This window comes from Nicotiana tomentosiformis, chromosome 4 (assembly GCF_000390325.3).
Source record: "Nicotiana tomentosiformis chromosome 4, ASM39032v3, whole genome shotgun sequence".
In the NCBI taxonomy this organism is placed as follows: domain Eukaryota; kingdom Viridiplantae; phylum Streptophyta; class Magnoliopsida; order Solanales; family Solanaceae; genus Nicotiana; species Nicotiana tomentosiformis.
The window spans coordinates 60,117,647-60,125,073 of NC_090815.1; positions in this window are offsets into that span (position 1 = coordinate 60,117,647).

Here is a 7,427-nt window from a genome sequence, read left to right on the forward strand (position 1 = left end):
TACCAATCGAGTATTGAGATGGCTCCGTATGAGGCCTTGTATGGGAGGCTGTGTCAGTCTTCGGTTGGTTGGTTTGAGCTGGGTGAGGCTAGGCTATTGGGTACTGACTTGGTTCAGGATGCTTTGGAAAAGGTTAAGCTGATTCAGGATAAGCTTTGCATGGCACAGTCTAGAAATAAGTGTTACGCCGATTGGAAGGTTCGTGTGGTTGCTTACATGTTGGGAGAGAAGGTATTGCTCAGAGTTTCACTTATAAAGGGTGTTATGAGGTTCGAGAAGAAGGAAAAGTTGAGCCCTAGATATATTGGCCCCTTTGAGGTAGTTGAGAGGACTGGAGAAGTGGCTTGTAAGCTTGCATTGCCACCTATACTATGGAGTGTTCATCCAGTGTTTCATGTTTCCTTGCTATGGAACTATTTTTGTGATCTATCTCATGTTTTGGACGTTGGCACGGTTCGGCTAGGATTTGACTTATTATGTGGAGTCGGTGGCCATTCTGGATCGGCAGGCCCGAAAGTTAAGATCAAAAAATATAGCTTCAATAAAGGTGCAGTGGAGAGGTCAGCTAGTCGAGGAGGCTACTTGGGACACCGAGCGGGAGATGCATAGCACATATCCACACCTATTTGAGATCCCATCATTTTAGATCGGGGTACGCAGTTCACATCTCAGTTTTGGAGAGCAGTGCAATGAGAGTTAGGCACACGGATTGAGTACACCATTCAGATATTGGAGGATATGCTACGTGTTTGTGTCATGTATTTCGGGGGTTCTTGGCATCAATTTTATCGGCTTGCCGAGTGTGCCTACAACAATAGCTACCAATCGAGTATTCAGATGGCTCCGTATGATCCCTTGTATGGGAGGCAGTGTCAGTCTCTGGTTTGTTGGTATGAGCTAGGTGAGGCTAGGTAATTGGGTACTAACTTAGTTCTGGATGCTTTGGAAAAGGTTCAGTTGATTCAGGATTGGCTTTGCATGGCACAATTTAGATAGAAGTGTTACGCTGATCGAAAGGTTCGTGATGTTGCTTACATGGTGGGAGAGAAGGTATTGCTCAGAGTTTCACTTATAAAGGGTGTTATGAGGTTCGAGAAGAATGGCAAGTTGAGCCCTCGGTATATTGGGCCCTTTGAGGTACTTGAGAGGACTGGAGAGGTGGCTTGTAAGCTTGCATTGCCACCCAGACTATGGAGTATTCATCGAATGTTTCATGTTTCCACTCCCCGGAAGTATTTCAGTGATCCATCTCATATTTTGGACTTCAATACGATTCGGCTAGATGGGGATTTGAATTATTATGTGTAGCCGGTGGCCATTATGGATCGGCAGGTTCGAAAGTTAATGTTAAAGAATATAGCTTTAGTAAAGGTGCAGTGGAGAGGTCAACCAGTCGAGGAGGCTACTTGGGATGCCGAGCGGGAGATGCAGAGCACATATCCATACCTATTTGAGATCCCATCATTTTAGATCGTGGTACGCAGTTCACATCTCAGTAGAGAGTTACGCACACGGGTTGAGTTGTGTACATCATTCCACCCTCACATGGATGGACCATCCGAGCGTACCATTCAGATATTGGAAGATGTGCTACGTGTTTGAGTCATGGATTTCGGGGGTTCTTGGGATCAATTTTATACGCTTGCCGAATGTGCCTACAATAATAGCTATCAATCGAGTATTCAGATGGCTCTGTATGAGGGCTTGTATGGGAGTCGGTGTCAGTCTCCGGTTGGTTGGTTTGAGCTGGGTGAGGCTAGGCTATTGGGTTCTCACTTGGTTCAGGATGCTTTGGAAAAGGTTCAGCTGATTCAGGATCGGCATCGCTTGGCATAGTCTATACAGAAGTGTTACGTCGATCGAAAGGTTCGTGAAGTTGCTTACATGGTGGGAGAGAAGGTATTGCTCATAGTTTCTCCCATAAAAGGTGTTATGAGGTTCGGGAAGAAAGGAAATTTGAGTCCTCGGTATATTTGCCCCTTTGAGGTACTTGAGAGGATTGGAGAGGTGGCTTATAAGCATGCATTGCCACCCAGACTATGGAGTGTTCATCGAATGTGTCACGCCCCGAAATCGTGGATCGCGACCGGCGCTCAACCGAGTAAACTCAGTCGAGCAAGCCCAATTTACATTAACCTCTCATCATTACTCATGCATGATTTACCATAACATAATAAAATCTTGACTTTCATATTAAATACACTTGGCTCAATGGCCCATATTTTCTTTCTCGTGGTGGTTACACAGCTCTATAAATAGCTGTAAATACTGTGAACATAAATACATGAGAAAACTCAAATCTTTAATTACATGACCCACAGTGTACATGGAGCTTCTATGACAATGGATACCTATATACATAAAATGTACTAGATCCAAACACCCACTAGAATTGTAGCGGGTTCACCATAAGCTGAGTAGTGAAGAAGATCCAAATCAAAGGTCCATATCATCCTGTAGAAGTATACCTGCATCCATTAAAAGATGCAGCGCCCCCGGCAAAAGGGACGTTAGCACTGTCGAATAGCACTAGTATGTATAGCTAAAAATCCTCTTTCAAAATAAGTGCCCATATACAAAAATGCAACACATAGAAACAAATAGTCACAATCCACAATATCCAAATGTCTAGTTAAAAACATGATAATTTTCCAAAATACGAACTTCATATACGATTTTGTTTGGGAGATCATTAACACCGATATACCACTATTCACAATATAACTATTCACAATACCAATGTTCACAATACCAGTGTTCACAATACCGATGTTCACAATACTAGTGTTCACATATCATATTGTACCCATATGCGTCTCATAGACCATTCACAGTGTTCTCTTACACAATACAAGTACACAAATTCAAAGGCTTAGAATTTCTACATGAATACGATGAATCATAGCAACAATAAATGGGCTTAGATAACTGTCAACGTCAAGAAAATTTATTTAGAGCTTCCATTAACATTTATAGATACTCAGTCGGGGATCCTCTATAACCACCTTCACACAAAGCGGTAGTGTCTCGTCACCCCAACATAAACGGGTAGAGATGTATCACGATACCACAATCTCTACACAAAGCGGTCATACCGCCTCACCCCAATACATGCAGGTGGAAGTGTATCACGATACCATAATCTCTACACAAAGCGACCATACCGCCTCACCCCAATACATGCAGGTGGAAGTGTATCACAATACCACAATCCCAACACAAAGTGGCTCTACCACCTCACCCCAATATAAGCGGGTGGAAGTATATCACAATACCAGAATCCCAACACAAAGCGGCCCTACCGCCTCACCCCAATATATGCAGGTGGAAGTATATCACAATACCAGAATCCTAACACAAAGCGGCCCTACCACCTCACCCCAACATATGCGGGTGGAGGTGTATCACAATACCACAATCCCAACACAAAGCGGCTCTACCGCCTCACCCCAATATAAGCGGGTGGAAGTATATCACAATACCAGAATCCCAACACATAGCGGCCCTACCGCCTCACCCCAATATATGCAGGTGGAAGTATATCACAATACCAGAATCCCAACACAAAGCGGCCCTACCGCCTCAGCCCAATATATGCGGGTGGAGGTGTATCACAATACCATAATCCCTACACAAAGAGGTCCTACCGCCTCACCCCAATATATGCGGGTGGAGATGTATTCCACAATACCACAATCCCTACACAAAGCGGTCCTACCGCCTCACCCCAATAGATGCGGGTGGAGGTGTATCACAATCACAATACCATATATAAACACAAAGCAACATAGTTTATCATTACATTTAACGTCGTAATTACTCATATCATTGGAATATGGCATGTTCATGTTCATGCTCATCATGGAGAAACACAACTCATTACATTAGCACATGCATGGTAAATCAATAGGTCGATTTCAATGGCACATGGGCCCAATTCCTTTTCTTAAGGTTCATCGTTATTTATCAATGGACATCTCCCTTGCATCTTATTATTCGCTCCCTTGACCTCTTGAGGTCATTATCTACGTTCATGACTCTTGGAGAATTAGCAATCAAAGTCATTTACATATATTATTTCATTGGCTCTCTTGGCCATACACAAGATTCTTCTTTCATGGCACAATGGCCGTATTGCATATTCCACACTTTCACCCCTTTCAATTTCAAAGATCACCATCAAATATCAACATGTAGAATATTTCGAAAATCATATACTTCAAATCCATTTGAAATGGAAACTTCAAACACACATGGTTTCTTCCCAAAGAATGAGGCATACCAACCAGCAATTGAAACACACATCAAAATCATAAACAATCAATACACCATTTATTCTTGCAATACTCTTCCCCAGAAATGACAATGTACAATTTCAACACATGAGTATATAGAACTCAAATCACCCTATATATATTTATAAAGCAAAGCATTAGCTAAAGCAGTCACTTATGGGCATGAATTGAGTACAAAAGCTTTTAGGAAATTCTATTTTCGAAGTCCTTTTTAAACAATTGAGTCGAGTCTCATTTCATATTCTTTATCACATCCTCTCAAATCATTTGCACTACTAGCCACAATCATAACTTAAATTCTTGGCACGTTGGCCACACTCTATATCCCCAATTCACTTATTTCACTTCCAACCATCTTTATAGATTATCAACAATAAGACATTTACAAATCAATACTTTAGGTACACCTATGAGCAATTAAAAGTCTTAGGAATATTAGGATTTTCTCACACAATATGGCCGCATAACCTTCATTTGGAACATGACTCAAAGACATAGTATTTTAATACACATATCATTCTTGAACACATTCCCAAAGGGTAACATAATGTGATAGGAACATTCGGGACAAGTTTTGATTACACAATTCTCATCACTTTGCTTATTCGGGACAATCGAATTTATTGGGAACAACTCGGAACATAGAATAAGGAACTTGAGACAAACATACTTGGAACTTACGGGAACATCATGGAATTCGATTCCAAGAGAGAAAGTTTAGCCAACATACTTTGCTTTGAGCTTTCCTTAAATTACTACAACGTTTTGGAAATTCTAGCAATCCCAATCTATTTTGAGACATAACAAAATTGAACCATTATTAGGAAGATATTCATGATTTCAGCTCATTTGAGCATTTTATCTAACAATATATGTGTAAATTGGTTACAAGATTCTCCCACAAGATTTCTTTCACTTCACAACCCAATCTTTACCCATTTGAGCTCAACAATCTCCCCATAAATACTTATTAGCACATGAATGTGTAAATAATACTCTCATACCCAAGAATCATACTCCAAATCAACCATCTTTTACCAAAATTCGAAATTGAAAACTAGGGTATGGAACCTTACCTCTTAGATGAAGAACTTGAGGAATTTCTTATTGGATTTCAAGGCTTGGACAAAATCTTGATGAACAAAGCACTTGAGCTTCTTCCTCTCTCTAGAACACTCTCACTTCTCTCTAACAATATCAGATTTTTGCTCCAAAATGAGCTTCAAGGCTTATTTATCGAAGTTGGGTCGGGTTATAACAATAAAAGAATGGATATTTCCGAAATTCCGGACCAGGCTACAGACCTGGCCTCGCCGGGCTAAAGCCTGGATAAGCCTGGCTTTTGGCTGGCCTCGCCAGGCTAAAGCTTGGTATTACCCCTGGCCTCTCCAGGCTAAAGCCTGGCTTTTGGCTGGCCTCGCCAGGCTAAAGCCTGGTATTACCCCTGGCCTTGCCAGTCTAAAGCCTGGTCTTACACCAGCCCCGCGAGCTACAGGCCAGCCTTTGTGTATTTGATCATAACTTCTTGTAGGAATGTTCGAATGATGAATGGTTTGAAGCGTTAGAAACTAGACTCAAAGAGCTTTAATTTGATAGGTAGATCACCTCATAAGTCGTTATAGTTTGGTAGCAGAATACATTTGAATTAGGATCTTGTGCCAATTGAGACATCCTTTCCACTTAATGTATCCTACTTGTTCCACACGAATTCCTTCCATTTACAAAACTCCTTAGTAGGTTCCAACACACCTTAAACATATACTTTTCATTTCTAAATAATGTGGTTCTATCCCATGGGTCTCCTATAATACTCTAACACGCTATTCCATTCTCCAGAAGTATTTCGGTGATCCATCTCATATTTTGGACTTCCACACGGTTCGGCTAGATGGGGATTTTAATTATTACGTGTAGCTGGTGGGCATTCTGGATCGACAGGTTCAAAATTTAATGTCAAAGAATTTAGCTTCAGTAAAGGTGCAGTGGAGAGGTCAGCCAGTCGAGGAGGCTACTTGGGATACCGAGCGGGAGATGCTGAGAGTTAGGCACACGGGTTGAGTTGAGTACATCATTCCACCCTCCCATGGACGGACAGTCCGAGCGCACCATTCAGATATTAAAGGATGTGCTACATGTTTGTGTCATGGATTTCGGGGGTTCTTGGGATCAATTTTATCTGCTTGCCGAATGTGCCTACAATAATATCTATCTATCAAGTATTTAGATGGCTCCGTATGAAGGCTTGTATGGGAGTCGGTATCAGTCTCTGGTTGGTTGGTTTGAGCTGGATGAGGCTAGGTTATTGGGTACTGACTTGGTTCAGGATGCTTTGGAAAAGGTTCAGCTGATTCAGGATCGGCTTCGCATGGCACAGTCTTGATAGAAGTGTTATGCCGATCGGAAGGTTCGTGCTGTTGCTTACATGGTGGGAGAGAAGGTATTGCTCGGATTTTCTCCCATAAAAGGTGTTATGAGGTTCGGGAAGAAAGGAAATTTGAGTCATTGGTATATTTGCCCCTTTGAGGTACTTGACAGGAATTGAGAGGTGGCTTATAAGCATGCATTGCCACCCAGACTATGGAGTGTTCATCCAATGTTTCATGTTTCCATTCTCCGGAAGTATTTCGGTGATCCATCTCATATTTTGGACTTCAACACGATTCGGCTAGATGGGGATTTGAATTATTATGTATAGCTTGTGGCCATTCTGGATGGCAGGTTTGAAAATTAATGTCAAAGAATATAGCTTCAGTAAAGGTGCAGTGGAGAGGTCAGCTAGTTGAGGAGGCTACTTGGGACTCTGAGCGGGAGATGCGGAGCACATATCAACACCTATTTGAGATCCCATCATTTTAGATCGGGGCACGCAATTCACATCTCAGTTTTGGAGAGTAGTGCTACGAGAATTAGGCTCACGGGTTGAGTTGAGTACATCATTTCACCCTCACATGGACGGACAGTCCAAGCGCACCATTCAGATATTGAAGGATGTGCTACGTGTTTGTGTCTTGGATTTCGGGGGTTCTTGGGATCAATTTTATCCACTTGCCGAATGTGCCTACAATAATAGCTATCAATCAAGTATTCAGATGGCTCCGTATGAGGGCTTGTATGGGAGGGGGTGTCAGTGTC